This window comes from Ranitomeya variabilis, chromosome 2, assembly GCF_051348905.1.
Source record: "Ranitomeya variabilis isolate aRanVar5 chromosome 2, aRanVar5.hap1, whole genome shotgun sequence".
Classification (NCBI taxonomy): Eukaryota; Metazoa; Chordata; class Amphibia; order Anura; family Dendrobatidae; genus Ranitomeya; species Ranitomeya variabilis.
The window spans coordinates 49,997,494-50,012,593 of record NC_135233.1 but is presented as its reverse complement, the minus strand read 5'-3'; the positions used below and the strand labels follow the sequence as shown (position 1 = coordinate 50,012,593).

General features: G+C 51.9%; 1 protein-coding gene across 2 annotated transcripts in view; it reads left to right on the top strand.

Annotated features, from left to right (window-relative positions):
* Positions 1-15,100, top strand: part of PREPL (prolyl endopeptidase like) — a 68,465-nt gene that overhangs the window by 5,416 nt on the left and 47,949 nt on the right. The window lies entirely within an intron of this gene.

Below are 15,100 nucleotides of genomic sequence, written 5' to 3'. Positions count from 1 at the left end.
AATAGTCAGTGGAAGTAAAACATCATTTATTTGTATCACTGGTTGTGGGATGATTTCAACATATCAGGAAATGAGATCGTAAAGATTTGTTTGCCACTAAGGGTATGGCAGTGCTTTGGGCGCAGCACATGTTTGCTGCGTCCAAAGCGCTGCCAGCTATTGAACGCCGGTGAATCCACATGTGATCGCTGAATCGTGCGGAATCACCGCGCCCAATACATTTTACGAGAGAAATTTTATCTTGCGGAGACTCGGAGGTGGTCTCCGAGTATTTGTTAGTGCTCGGAGATTGTTTTCATCACCGCAGCTGCATGTTTTGCGGCTGCTGGACAGCTTGAATACATGTGGGGATTCCCTAACAAACAGACAACCTCCACATGTATTCAGCCTGGTTAATAGCTGTAAATCATGCAGCTGTGGCGAGGAAAACTAAATCTCCAAGCACTAACATATACTCGGAGACCACCCGAGCAACAAGTATACTCGCTCATCACTAGTCAATACATCATGTCATAAAAAATAAAAATCTTCCTGTGAGAAAATATATCGGAGCCCGAAGAGCCTGTTCCATGGATTCTTCTTTTAAGTTCACGTTCACCCTTTCAGTATTTGTAAGCCAAAATCAGGAGTGGGTGATAGAAACACGTCACCATTTCTGTATTTATTATACTTTTCCTCTGATTTTTCCACTCCTGATTTTTGCTTACAAATACTGATGTTAAACTGTTTGATCATAGCCTAAGGCCGGCGTCAGACGAGCATATGGCATCCGATGTGAGGGCATCGTATGTGATATGCTAATGACCCGCGGCTCCTGCTCTGCTGCGAGCGGGAGCCGAGTGTCATCCGTCTGTGCTCTGAGCATCGGAGCACTGCTGCGGAGAAAGTAATTTCTCCATCTCCTCCATTGCCGGGGTCAGTGTATACCATTGTCACACTCGCACACTGAATGCGGGCGAGAAAAAATCCGGTGCTGTGAGCTGCCCCATACATGAATACTGGTCTGAGTGCGAAGCGATTATTTTATTTATTTTTATTTTTTTATAAACCCCCTCCCCCCTTCACATAGCACTCGTCCGTAATCAACGGTAGAGTGACACCGGCCTAATAAAGGATGTCATATTATCCATAGCAGGTTAATGTCCCGAGGATATAGTAGATCATGACTAGCCCAAGCCATAGCTAATTCTGAGACTCCCCAGCATTTAGTGTGCAACACTAAACGCAATAATAGTAGTAGGGAGGGGTGAAGTAATTTTTCTAATTTCACCTCATTTAGTATGGACTACAAGCTATTCTATCGATATTTCAATACCGTTTTTCCCTCTTCAACATCTGGATGATATTTTGGCACACTTCTATCTTCTGAAGTCACCCAGATCAGGGGTCCCCAACTCCAGTCCTCAAGGCCCACCAACAGGTCATGTTTTCAGTATTTCCTTAGTATTGCACAGGTGATAATTGCATCACCTGCACAGGCAATATTTCCGTCACCTGGGCCATACTAATGAAATCCTGAAAACACGACCGGCCTTGAGGACTGGAGTTGGGAACACTGCCATAGAGCAATTTCCTTCTGCAATATCCTTTCACAAAGTCTTTTTCAGTAACAGACGCAACCACTCTTTCCATACGTCATGTTTGTGGAGCAAAGGTTCTTTTTAAATGCGGATTGTCAAAGTGCAGCCTTTGCAGAGTACTGAAAAAAAGTTTAACTTTTCCAGATTCTCCTACAATATGGCGTCGCCTATGACCTGTAATACTGTGCATGGTATGCATCTGGTGGAATGCCGCTAGACCTGTGCTATGCAATATGTAGGTTGCATGACCCTTAAACCCAAAACCAGAGTAGCGGAACATATACATGATGCCATTCCCAACCCCCTTAGAGACAAACGCTCCATGTCAGGAGTATTCAGACATTAATCAGAGTGACGCCACTTCCCTGACGGTCGCGGGCTTAGAAAAGGTTAATCCGACCTTCTGTATCTATATTAACATTACAATGAGATGCGTTTGTTATTTTTTTGCAGTTTATAAGATTTTAATTTTTTTTTTTTTAAGTACATTTGCTTTGTTTGATATCATTTGTTTGTGATAACGAGAATTTGCTGCGTTTTTTTTTTTTTTTTTTTTTTTTTTTTTTTAATACCTCCTATGAGAACTTTACGGGGTTAATCTTTTCCATGAGTGTTTTTACAGGGCGCATCTTGACACCTATTGGCTTTTCGTTTTCAGGGTTTTATATAAATTTCCATCTAGATGAGACATACTTGGTGAGGACTAAGAGCGGTTAGCCCAAAATGCGTCGACGTAGTCTCCCCAACTTCCATTTTCCATCATATTTTTAATTCTCCCTTGTTTTGTCAATGTTACAAATAAATGTTGTAATTCCATTCACTAATTTATTTTTTTCTCCTTCGCCACATTGGGGGACACAGGACCATGAGTGTTATGCTGATGTCACTAGGAGGCTGACGCTAAGTTGAGACAAAACACCCTCGTGCTGGCTTCCAGAGACCCAGTTCAAGCTTAGTGTCCGTAGGAGGCACACTGGATTTAAACCTTCTTTCCAGGACGTCATCCTGACAGCACTATGGAGGACGTCCTCCTCCCCCTTGCTGGGACAGGAAACACACGAGAGTTTAAAAGGTCCGGTCCCACCCCCATTCCTCAGTGTTTTTCCTGTCCCTGCAAGGGACACATGAGAGAGAGCTGCGCTGCTTACCGGAGCTCAGGGGGATCGTGCGGCTCGTCCAGATCCTTCCCCCTGTCAAGAGGCTCAGGGCCGAAACCCTCCAGAGGGGGGTCCCTCGGTCCCAAAGACCAGCGGCCGCTCCTCCCGGTGGGGGGGCTCTCGGCTGCGGACGCGGTCCCCGAGGTCAGCAGCCTCCATGCGGCGTGAACGCCGGGCTCTGACTCTTCCAACGGAAGTTCCGGGGACCGCGTCACTTCCGGTTTGCGCCATTTGTTGCCGGCACTTCCGGTAACGCCGGAGAATACAGGGGAGGCGTGCGCTCCAGCCAACAGCTCAGGAACTACAGCGCTCAGATGCCGACAAGCCGCAGGGAGCACCAGTACTCCGGAGCTATGGAAAGCATGCCACCTGAGGATGGGGTAAGTGCACAGAGCGCAAACTCCCCCTGCACCCTGGTAGTGAGAGCCTCCCTGTTACCTTCCCTATCTTATATTGTTTAAGGATAAGGGAACTTCAGCAGTCCCCCCTGGTCAAGCTAAGAAATCTGGGAAGGCTTCAGCAAAGTCCAGTAGATGTCCGATATGCAGTACAAAGCTTCCGGACACTCATGGCAAAACCTTATGTGCAGACTGCACATCTAAGGTTATGAGAGACGAGCAGCCCTCCCTATTGTCCGAGAAAGAGAAGAGGTCCAAGCATCTCTGGCCACCTTGACGGAAAAGTCCAGCCCTATGCCCAGCAGGAAAAGGGCCAGACGGGAGATGGATTATAGTTCGGACGACAGGTCCGATTCTGAAGAGCCTATCTCTGAGGAAGAGGGCGAGCTTCCATCTGGAAGCCAGGACCATCAAAGGAAGTACCTTTTCCAGGCGGAGGACACAAACGAGCTGGTGCAGGCTGTAAGGTGCACCATGCAAGTAGAGGAGGCATCTAAGCCGCAATCCAGGCAGGACCTGATGTTTGGGGGACTTATGTCGCGTCGGCAGACCGTCTTCCCAGTTAGTGAACATATCAAGGCTATGGTGCTTGAAGAATGGAAGGAGGCAGAACGTCGGCTGACTGTCTAAAGAATTTAAGGCACGCCTACCCTTCGAGCCGGATGACGTGAAACTTTGGGATGAGATACCCAAGGTGGATGTCCCGGTGGCGAAGGTCGCAAAAAAGACTGCTATCCCTTTCGAGGACTCATCAAGCTTGCGCGATCAAATGGACAGAAAGGCGGATATATTGCTAAAAAGAGCCTGGGAGTCTTCTGCGGCTCTAATTAAGACCAACATCGCAGCTACCTCGGTTGCCAGGTCTATGCACCTCTGGATGGGTCAATTAGAGGAGCACCTCTCTAATAAGACCCCAAGATCAGAGATCCTAAACTCTCTCCCAATAATGAGATCGGCTACTGCCTTTCTATCTGACATGACGGCTGAGTCTGTAAGATTTTCAGCCAGAAATGGTTCACTGTCTAATGCGGCTAGAAGGGCAGTCTGGCAAAGGTCTTGGTCGGGTGATAATGCGTCCAAGACAAAATTGTGTTCAATCCCCTTCTCAGGCGCAAGGGTGTTTGGTCCTTCCCTTGACACTATATTAGAGTCGGCTTCGGACAAGAAAAAAGGGTTCCCAGAGGACAAGCCTAAGAGGCCTCAGTCCTTTCGGAGAGGGTTTCCCTTTAGGAGACAGTCCGACTTCAGGTCCGACTTCCGATGGGGAAGGTCCAATAGAGGCTTTAATAGGGGTTCCCGCGGTCACAGCAATAAGAACAGGAGTTTCTTCTTCAGCCCCTCCTCTAAGTCCAAATCACAATGATGCCACTCTTATAGGGGGAAGGCTTCGCCATTTCGCGGTAAACTGGAGCAGAGTCACGCAGAATCAATGGGTCCTCCGCACTGTATCAGAGGGCTACAGTATAGAGTTCTACTCCCCTCCTCCAGACAGGTACATCGTACCCACGGTGGTTATGCAGGACTCTCCCATGCTAAAAGACTTAACGGACATGCTGTCCTCAAGAGTCATAATACCAGTACCACCGCTAGAGCTAGGCCAGGGACACTACTCTTCCCTGTTCTCCATAACAAAACCGTCCGGTGACTCACGCACAATCGTAAACCTGAAACCTCTAAATGCCTGGGTCAGGTACAAGAGGTTTCGTATGGAGTCCATCCGTTCTGCAATCCTCCTTATAGATCAGAACGCGGTAATGTGCACTCTCGATTTGAAGAGTGCCTATTATCAGGTTCCTGTCCACCATCTATCTCAGAGGCTTCTGAGGTTCGCGGTAGTCCTGCCGTCCGGGACCTGTCACTACCAGTTTCAGTGCCTGCCGTTTGGTCTTGCCTCAGCACCTCGTGTATTTACAAAGCTGGTGTCGGAGATTGTGGCGTTCCTAAGAAATCAGGGGATTGTTATAGTCCCGTATCTCGACGACTTTCTCCTGATAGCAAGAACACCAGATATCCTGTTGGACCACAGGAACCGAACCATCGCGGTATTGGAGCACTTGGGATGGATTATAAACTGGCAAAAATCAGACCTAATTCCGGAGCACAAGAAGGTCTTCCTGGGTGTCTGTCTAGATTCTGCAAACAGAATATCCTTACTACCCGAATCCAAGCTGGAGGCAATTCAGATTCAGATCAGACTCCTACTAGAACGCAGAGTCTCGATAAGGATGGCTATGAGAGTGCTTGGCCTAATGACGGCATGCATACCATGCGTAAGATGGGCACAGTTCCACTCAAGATCTCTACAGAGCCTAATCCTCTCCAAGTGGGACCGTCGTCAGTCTTCTCTAGACAATACTTTACATCTACCAGATCCGGTACGAAGATCCCTCCTGTGGTGGACAGACCCGGAGAAGCTAAGAACAGGAGTACTATGGACTACCGACCCTTACGTAGTAGTTACTACAGACGCCAGCGCCTGGGGCTGGGGAGCTCACTTAGAAGGAAGAATCCTCCAGGGAAGGTGGCCTCCAGACGTCGCTCGCAACTCCTCCAACTTCAGAGAGCTGTATGCCGTCTGGGAAGCCCTGAGAAGGAATCGTTGCATTCTGGAGAATCGTCACGTCAGAGTATTGTCCGACAACGTGACAACTGTCTCCTTCCTAAAACACCAAGGAGGCCCAAGACACCATCTTCTCCAAGAGCTGGCAGGGAGAATATTTCGCTGGGCAGAGAGGTCGATCCTTTCCATCTCGGCAATCCACCTAGAGGGCTCCCAGAACGTTGTAGCGGATTACCTGAGCAGAAGAAGAGTGTTTGCAACAGAGTGGGAACTCAACCAGGACATCTTTCAGGAGCTGTGCCGGCGTTGGGGCACTCCCAGTATAGACCTCTTCGCAAACAGGAGAAACTCGAAGGTCTCAAGGTTCTTCTCGCTGAACCCTCAAGATCTGCCGGAAGGGATAGATGGCCTAAGCCAGAGGTGGACGGAGCCCCTCTCGTATGCTTTCCCTCCTCTAGCTCTAATCCCGGCTGTTCTCAGGAAAATCAAGGAAGAACAGGCCCGAGTGATGTTGATAGTTCCATACTGGCCAAGAAGGAGTTGGTTCTCCCTGCTGGTAGACCTGGCGATAGAAAGTCCAGTGGAGCTCCCTCACAGACCAGATGTAATCCACCAGGGCCCAGTGTACCATCCGTACCCAGAGTAGCTACATCTCTCAGCCTGGATCCTGAAAGGAACATCTTGAAGGCAAGAGGCTTGTCTGACCAGGTCATATCCACTATCAAGGCTAGCAGGAAGCCAGTCACGTCAGCAATCTACCTGAAGATTTGGAGGCGTTTCTGTCTAGAGGGTGGCAGGTCCGAGGTTGCGGCAGGCACTCCCGACTTACCCAGAATTCTGGATTTTCTGCAAGCTGGGTTTGATAAAGGGCTTAGGCCGAGTACATTGAAGGTGCAGATCTCAGCACTTAGCTCCTTTCTAGACTATCCCCTGGCAACACACCCTTGGATAGTTAGGTTTATCAGAGCCACCCAGAGGTTGCGTCCCACTATCAGACAATTATCTCCTCCTTGGGACCTTAACCTTGTCCTGAGATTCCTCTGCAAAAATAATTACGCCTCGGCAGATAACATGTCCATTTCAACCCTGACACGTAAAACGGCATTCCTAGTGGCGATCACCACGGCTAAGAGGGTGGGGGAAATTCAAGCCCTGTGCACTCGGGACCCGTACCTTCAAATTAGAGATGATAGTGTGGTCCTCAAACTAGATCCTTCATTTGTTCCAAAAGTGGGTACTCTAAAAAATAGGAATCAGGAGATAGTGCTTCCATCCTTTTGCTGTAACCCTTCCAATTCTAAAGAGGAAGCTCTGCATTCCTTGGATGTCAGACAGGCGGTCATCGACTACCTGTCAGCCACCAACCCATGGCGCATCGACCCAAACCTGTTTATTTTGTTCGCCGGTAAAAATAAGGGAAAAAAGGCCTCTAAGGCCTCCATTGCTCGCTGGATCACTTCTGTGATCTCTGAGGCTTATCAGTCAGAGGGCATCCCTCCTCCAAAAGGTCTTCATGCGCACTCCACTAGAGGGATGGCTACTTCTTGGGCTGAGAGGGCGGGTGCCTCTCTAGAGCAGATTTGTAAGGCCGCTACATGGGCTAGTGCGAATACCTTTTGCAAACATTATAAACTTGATGTTTTGTCCGGTCAACATACTGCATTCGGGAGAAAAGTTCTCCAAGCGGTAATCCCACCCTGAGGAGGTGCTTTGGTACTCTCCATAGTGCTGTCAGGATGACGTCCTGGAAAATAGGTATTAAGCTTACCGTTAATTATGTTTCCAGGAGTCCATCCTGACAGCACGGGTAATTCCCTCCCTGTTAATATAACTATGTTTGATAACATGAGCCTGACATGTCCGTAGTATGTTTCTAACATATGATGTAATATGTTCATAATATATGTGGTTATGTTCTTTATTATTAAATATTATTTTTTTGCATCTCCCTTGAGGCGGTTCTTGTTACAACACTGAGGAATGGGGGTGGGACCGGACCTTTTAAACTCTCGTGTGTTTCCTGTCCCAGCAAGGGGGAGGAGGACGTCCTCCATAGTGCTGTCAGGATGGACTCCTGGAAACATAATTAACGGTAAGCTTAATACCTATTTTCTTTGGATGAAGGGGCGACGGATTCTTTCATGTTCCGATCTCCCCGAAACAACAACAGGCGAGCACGGGAGTTTTACCTCTCCGTATCCTCTCCTGCGACGTGGGATGCCACTGCCTGAGCTGACTCTTGGGGCGAAGGGCCCCTTCAAGGGCACCGATCTCCCCCCTGTTTTTTACAGATGAGCACTGGAGTGTCACCTTCTGTATCCTCTTCTGCAGCCAGGCCTTATTGCCGGACATCTGCCCTGCCCACCAGGTCTCACCCTCGGCTGTTCAGAGGCACCCTTCCCACTGTGGCGTCCGTGCAGCCCCCCACTGCATCACCACTGAAAAAGCGGATGATGGAAGGAGGCAGACGGTTCCTCTCCACCCCCCTTTAAGGGGAGGGTGGATAGAGGCTCCCCTAACCCTGCACCGTCTATCTTTCCTACCTGGAGGATCCGACGTTTTCAGGCTTCCCCACTCAAACAGGGGTAAGTGCTGATAACGGGTCGCGTTTTTCTGGCGCTTTGGGAGGGCTCCATGGCGGTAAGGGCACCGTGACGTTTTTCCGGCGGTCCGCAGGTGCGCGCCGGCCGAAGCCGAAAATTTAGTCCCCGGCTTCGGTCTAGTACAGGCCGCATCCAGATAAGCCCCGCCCACGCTCGCATCATTCTTGCGGCTCCGCCCCCCGGTCCTGGTGCTTCTCGCTCCCTGCGAGATTACCCACAAACTCTCGGCAGCCATCTTTACTCCGCACAGCAGCGCCGGCCGGCTTCTCCAAACGACTGCAGCTCGGGAGGCTTCTTTCCACGCACTGACCTGTGGGGCACAGGACCTGGGTAAGGAGACGACGCTTAGCGCTTCGCTGCAGCAGTTACCCCTCAGCTTCCACTAGCAGCTTCCTTTATCACCTTGGGGTACAACATGTCGCAGTCAAGGGGTAAAAAGTCCACTAAGGTGCATACCACCTTCTTTACTGCGTGTACCACCTGCCAGGCTCCTCACCCTCGGCCTCAGAGTTCCCCTCTCTGCCCTGCCTGTGATACCCAATGTGCCCAGGAGCCCTCCACCGCTACCGACCCCAGTGTATCTAGCCCCCCTGAGTGGGCCGCGTCACAGTCCATGGATTCTTTAGCCAGAGCGATTAAATCTCTTCATGACCCCTCTGGGGTGCGGGGCACTCCTTTTCATGGGTTAAAGGGAACCTGTCACCATGTTTTTGGAAGATGGGATAAAAATAGCGTTAAATAGGGGCAGAGGTGGGCGTTACATTAGTGTGTTTGTTATGCGTTTATTACCCACCTAAGTTGCCGAAATACCTTTGCAAAGTCTCCGTTTTCGCCTGTCAATCAGGCTAGTCTGGTCAGATGGGCGTTGTCTTCCCCCAGATTTTGCGTAGTTTTCCGTTGGTGGTGTAGTGGTGTGCGCATGCCCAAGGTCCCGAATCCTCTGCCAGGGGATTTCAAAGAGCGCGGTGTCCGTTATTGCATTGGTGATCGGTGGGCGCGGCCATCTTCCTTTGGCGGCGCTCTGCTGGCCGCGGCATCAGGAAAATGGCCGCGGGATGCCGCGCGTGCGCAGATGGATATCGCGGCGGCCATTTTCCTGAAGCCGCGGCCAGCAGAGCGCCGCGGCAAGCAGAGCGCCGCTTCTGCGCACGCGCGGCCAAAGGAAGATGGCCGCGCCCACCGATCACCAATGCAATAACGGACACCGCGCTCTTTGAAATCCCCTGGCAGAGGATTCGGGACCTTGGGCATGCGCACACCACTACGCCACCAACGGAAAACTAAACAAGATCTGGGGGAATACAACGCCCATCTGACCAGACTAGCCTGATTGACAGGCGAAAACGGAGACTTTGCAAAGGTATTTCGGCAACTTAGGTGGGTAATAAACGCATAACAAACACTCTAATGTAACGCCCACCTCTGCCCCTATTTAACGCTATTTTTATCCCATCTTCCAAAAACGTGGTGACAGGTTCCCTTTAAGAGATCCCTCTATATCAGGGGAAGCGTTGGCCAGCAGGGGCAGCTCTCACCGCAAGGAGGCACGGTCATCCAAAAAACGGATCCGCACTACCTCTCCTGAGCATTCACCATGCCATTCAGCCTCTGGTAGCTCCACTTCTCGCTCACCCTCTCCAGGGGCTCGTAGCGATCATGACTCTGAGTATGAGTCTGACGCATCCCTAGATCCGGAATTTAGATCTACTGTTGACTCCCTCATCGAGGCAGTCAATCATGCGCTAAAAGTGGACGATGACCCTAATTCTGCGCCGGACCATTCTGTCTTTTTTACGAGAACCAAGCGTCCCCATAAGGTGTACGCCTCTCACCCAGATTTCCTGGATATAGTCCGGCGACACAGGGACCGTCCGGATAAACGTTTTACGGGCAAAAAGGCCCTGGAATCGAAGTATCCCTTTTCCACAGATCTTCTTAAAGATTGGACGGAATCTCCACTAGTAGATCCTCCGGTATCGCGCTTGGCTACCAAGACGCTCTTATCCGTACCTGATGGTGCTTCAATTAAAAATCCCACAGAACGCCAGCTAGATTCCCTAGCTCGCTCAGTGTACGAGGCCTCAGGTTCTTCTCTATCTCCTTCCTTCGCGGCGGCCTGGGTCGCCAAAGCCATGGTTTTCTGGGCAGATGCCCTGGCAAAATCCATTCAGGAACAGGATCTCCCGTCTGAGGCGGCGGACCTTGCCAAACAAATTGCCATGGCTGAAGATTGTGATGTACGCATCTCTAGATGCAGCGGACTGTGCGGCTACTGCGGCTTCAAACGCCATCACCATAAGGAGAGCTATTTGGCTTGGCGAGTGGCGCGCAGATTCTTCCTCAAAGAAGTCTCTGATTTCCCTTCCTTTTCAGAGCGGGCGCCTCTTTGGAGAAAAATTAGACCAGCTTATTTCTCCTACGCCTCATTGGGGGACACAGGACCATGGGTGTTATGCTGCTGCCACTAGGAGGACACTAAGTAAACAGAAAGATTAACTCCTCCTCTGCAGTATACACCCCTTCACTGGCTACAATTTCCCAGTTCTTGCTTAGTGTCTGTAGGAGGCACTTGGGTCTATTTCTAGACCCCCATTTTCTTATTTTAATTTTAAATTTTCTGTAAATTTTTATTTTTTATTTAACGGAGTGAAGGGGGCGACGGATCCCTTTTTTATAGGGCCCGCTCTCCCCCGAACCAGCAACAGGCGAGCACGGCGAGTATACCTCCCCGTCCCTCTCCTGCGACGCTGGAGCACGCCAATTTTACCGGGGCGACGGTTCCCACTTGGTCCCGATCTCCCTTCCCCCCTGCTGCGGCGAGCACACAGAGTCTGCTCTGATGTACCTCTCCGGGGGCCCCAAGACAAGGCCCACTATGGCGTTGCACAGGGTTATTCCATTGCCCTGCAACACTTCAGAAAGTGTAAGCTGAAGAGGATCTTGAAGAAGGGAGGAAGTGCAGCGCACAGCTGACAGGGGGACCGGCTACCGGAGGGCACTGTAAGTACACATCCCTCCTGCCCCCCGAAGCTCAGGGGGGCGCCGGCGTTACCTGCGGGAGTCCCTGGGGAGAGGCGCCGGCGGTCGGGGACCTGCGCTGTCAGCGACCCCCTTTGCGGCCTCACCGCCGGGCAGGCCGGAAATTTAGTCCCCGGCTTTTCGGCCCGAGTAGGCCTCAGTGGGCAGGTACCTCCCACAGCCGCAAAAACCCCGCCCCCCTTTTTTGGCGCTTCTCGTCTGGGACGAGAGGCGCCCTGCAGTTCTCGGGGGCCATATTTCTTCCTCTCTGCAAGGTGGCCCACGCATCCACCTGCAGCTCAAGAACCGCCACGGCTCATTCTTCCCCGGGGACACAGACACAGGATCGTGGGTAAGCTGCTTCAAGAAAGCTTAACCCTTTCCCTGCATACTACCCCGCTCTGTCTCTAAAAGACACTATGTCTCAATCCAAGGAGACCAAAAAGGGTAACAAGAAGCACAGTGTTTTTCACTGTTTGTGCCACTTGCAATACGGCGCTGCCCCGAGCTTACAGCAGCCCGCTGTGTGCGGATTGTGTCACAGCCTCTGTGCAGCCACCTCCCGCCGCCGCCGATATCGCCGCCGAGGCCGCAGCCGCCGATCCTGTAGAGCCTAGTCCCCCGGAGTGGGCAGCTACTCTGTCACGGTCCGTGGCTTCCCTGGTTAGGGCAATTGACTCCCTCCGGGGCCCCCCTCCAAGTCAGACCGCGGAGGATTCAGACGATCCATCCTCCAGCAGGGGGCGTTCCCTGTCACTTTCTACCCGGGGTTCTAGAAAACGGGTTCACGTTTCGTCCCCTGACCATAGGTCAGCGGGTCCTTCAGCGCCTGCAAGCTCTGCTTCCCGGTCCCCTTCCCCAAACCCAAACGACTCTGAATATGAGTCTGACAATTCCTACTTTCAGGAATCCTCTCCCTCCCAAGAGTCTCTCGACTCTCTCATCGAGGCAGTCAACCAGACCCTGAAGGTGACTGAGGACTCCGTATCCGCACCCGAACACGCGGTGTCTTTCAAAAAGACTAAACGTGTTCAAAAGGTTTTTGTCACTCACCCTGAGTTTAAGGAGATTGTACAAAAACATAGGGACCGTCCAGATAAACGCTTCATAGGGCAAAAGTCCATCGATGCCAAATATCCTTTTTCTCGGGAACTGATCAAGGACTGGCTGCAGTCCCCTTCAGTGGACCCGGCTGTGTCACAGCTCGCGTCAAAAACCATCCTGTCTCTCTCTGATGGTTCCTCCGTTAAGAACCCCTCTGACCGCCAGATTGACTATCTGGCTCGCTCCGTCTTTGAGGCCACAGGAGCCTCTCTCTTCCCTTCCTTCGCCACCTCTTGGGTGGCTAAGGCTATGGTCTCTTGGACCGAGACACTTTCCTCGACCATCCAAGTTAGTGACTTATCTCCAGAAGCCATTAATCTGGCTAACCAGATAGCCCAGGCCGGGGACTTCATGGTCAGCGCCTCAATAGACGCAGCTAATTGCGCCGCACAGGCAGCCACCAATGCAATCTCCATCAGGAGAGCCCTGTGGCTCAGGGATTGGCGAGCAGATTCGGCTTCCAAGCGTTCTTTGACAACCCTGCCTTACCAGGCTGGTCGGTTATTTGGAGAAAAATTAGACCAGATGATCTCGGATGCCACCGGAGGAAAAAGTAAATTTCTCCCCCAGCAAAAGCCTACCCGGCCTTTTCGGTACCAACAGCAACCTCCATTTCGGCCTTTTCGTCAAAATGCCAACTGGTCTTCTACATCCTCTGCCTCCGCATCAGGACGCGGTTCGCGCGGTGGCCGAGGCGCCCAGGTCTCTTACAGACCAAACTGTAACTGGAAACCCAGACCGAGACCACATGGGTCTAAGGGATCCACATCCCATAGATCCTCCCAATTACTCCTTGCATCATCCGGAGGGCACCAACAAAGTAGGCGGACGCCTGCTCTTGTTCCGTCAAGCCTGGCTCTCAGTCGTTTCCGACGGATGGGTCAGGGAACTGGTGTCCACGGGATACAAAATAGAATTTTCCTCCCCTCCACCCATGCGTTTCTTCCTGTCTTGCCCGCAAAAGTCAAAAGCCACAGCGTTCCTCCAGGCAATATGGGCTCTACAAAGGGACGGAGTCATCATTCCGGTCCCCTTAGAACAAAGATTCAAGGGTTTCTATTCGAATCTATTCGTGGTCCCCAAAAAGGACGGATCGCTACGCCCGATCCTAGACCTCAAACTCCTAAACAAATTCGTCAAAATCTGACACTTCAGGATGGAATCTCTCCGTTCTGTGGTCGCGTCTATGGAAAAAGGAGAATTCCTGGTGTCCATAGACATCAAGGATGCTTACCTGCACATACCAATCTTTCCTCCGCACCAACAGTTCCTCCGCTTCGCATTTCGCGGAGAACACTTCCAATTTGTGGCCTTGCCTTTCGGTCTCGCCACCGCTCCCAGAGTCTTTACGAAGGTCATGGCGGCTGCCATGGCCATTCTTCATTCCAGGGGAGTTGTGGTACTGCCGTACCTGGACGACCTGCTGATAAAAGGTTCTTCTTACCTAGCCTGCGAGGAGTCCGTCGCTCTCACGGTGGATACTCTCTCTCGCCTGGGTTGGAAGATAAACTTCCAAAAATCCTCTCCAGTTCCGGCACAACGGATCTCTTTTCTTGGGATGACACTGGACACTTCTCGCGGTCTGGTCATCCTCCCTCTAGACAAGGCCTTGGCCCTGCAGCGGGGAGCTCAGGGCCTTTCCCGCCCAGTCTCCCACTCCATTCGATTCATCATGCGCGTTCTCGGGCAGATGGTAGCTGCCATGGAAGCGGTTCCATTCGCGCAATTTCATCTCCGTCCCCTACAACTTGCGCTGCTCTCGGCATGGGACGGCAATCCGTTCTCCCTTGACCGCCGATTCCTCCAGTCCCCACGGGTCAGGAAGACCCTCAGGTGGTGGACGCTGAAGTCCTCCCTATCCCTAGGAAGGTCTTTTCTCCCGGTGCAGTGGCTGGTGGTGACCACCGATGCCAGCCTCATAGGCTGGGGGGCGGTTTTCAACCATCACACAGCTCAAGGACGGTGGTCCACTCGAGAGTCCTGTCTTCCCATCAATCTCCTGGAAATACGAGCTATCAGGCTAGCATTGTTCCAGTTTCACCATCTTCTGGCTGGTCACCCAGTCAGAATCCAGTCCGACAACGCCACGGCCGTGGCGTACATCAACTGCCAAGGGGGAACCCGCAGCAAGACGGCTATGCTCGAGGTGTCCCACATTCTTCGTTGGGCCGAGTCCAACCATTCGCCCATCTCAGCGATCCACATTCCAGGTGTGGAGAATTGGGCGGCGGACTTCCTCAGCCGCCAGGGTCTCGCTTCCGGCGAGTGGTCCCTTCACCCGGAGGTTTTTCCAGCAGATTTGTCATCGCTGGGGGACCCCGGATGTGGATCTCATGGCATCCAGAATGAACAACAAGGTTCCACAATTCTTTGCGCGGTCCCTCGACCCACGGGCCCTCGGAGTGGACGCCCTGGTCTTGCCTTGGCGCCAATTCCGCCTCCCGTACATTTTTCCCCCTCTTCCCCTGCTGCCGAGGGTCATCAAGAAGATCAGAGCAGAGGGGGTACCAGTGATCCTCGTCGCGCCGGATTGGCTGCGTCGGGCATGGTATGCGGAACTGGTTCAGCTGGTCGCCGACGCCCCCTGGCGTCTTCCAGATCGCGTGGATCTCCTTTCACAGGGCCCAATTTACCACCAGAACTCAGGGGCCCTGTCTTTAACGGGCTGGCTGTTGAATCC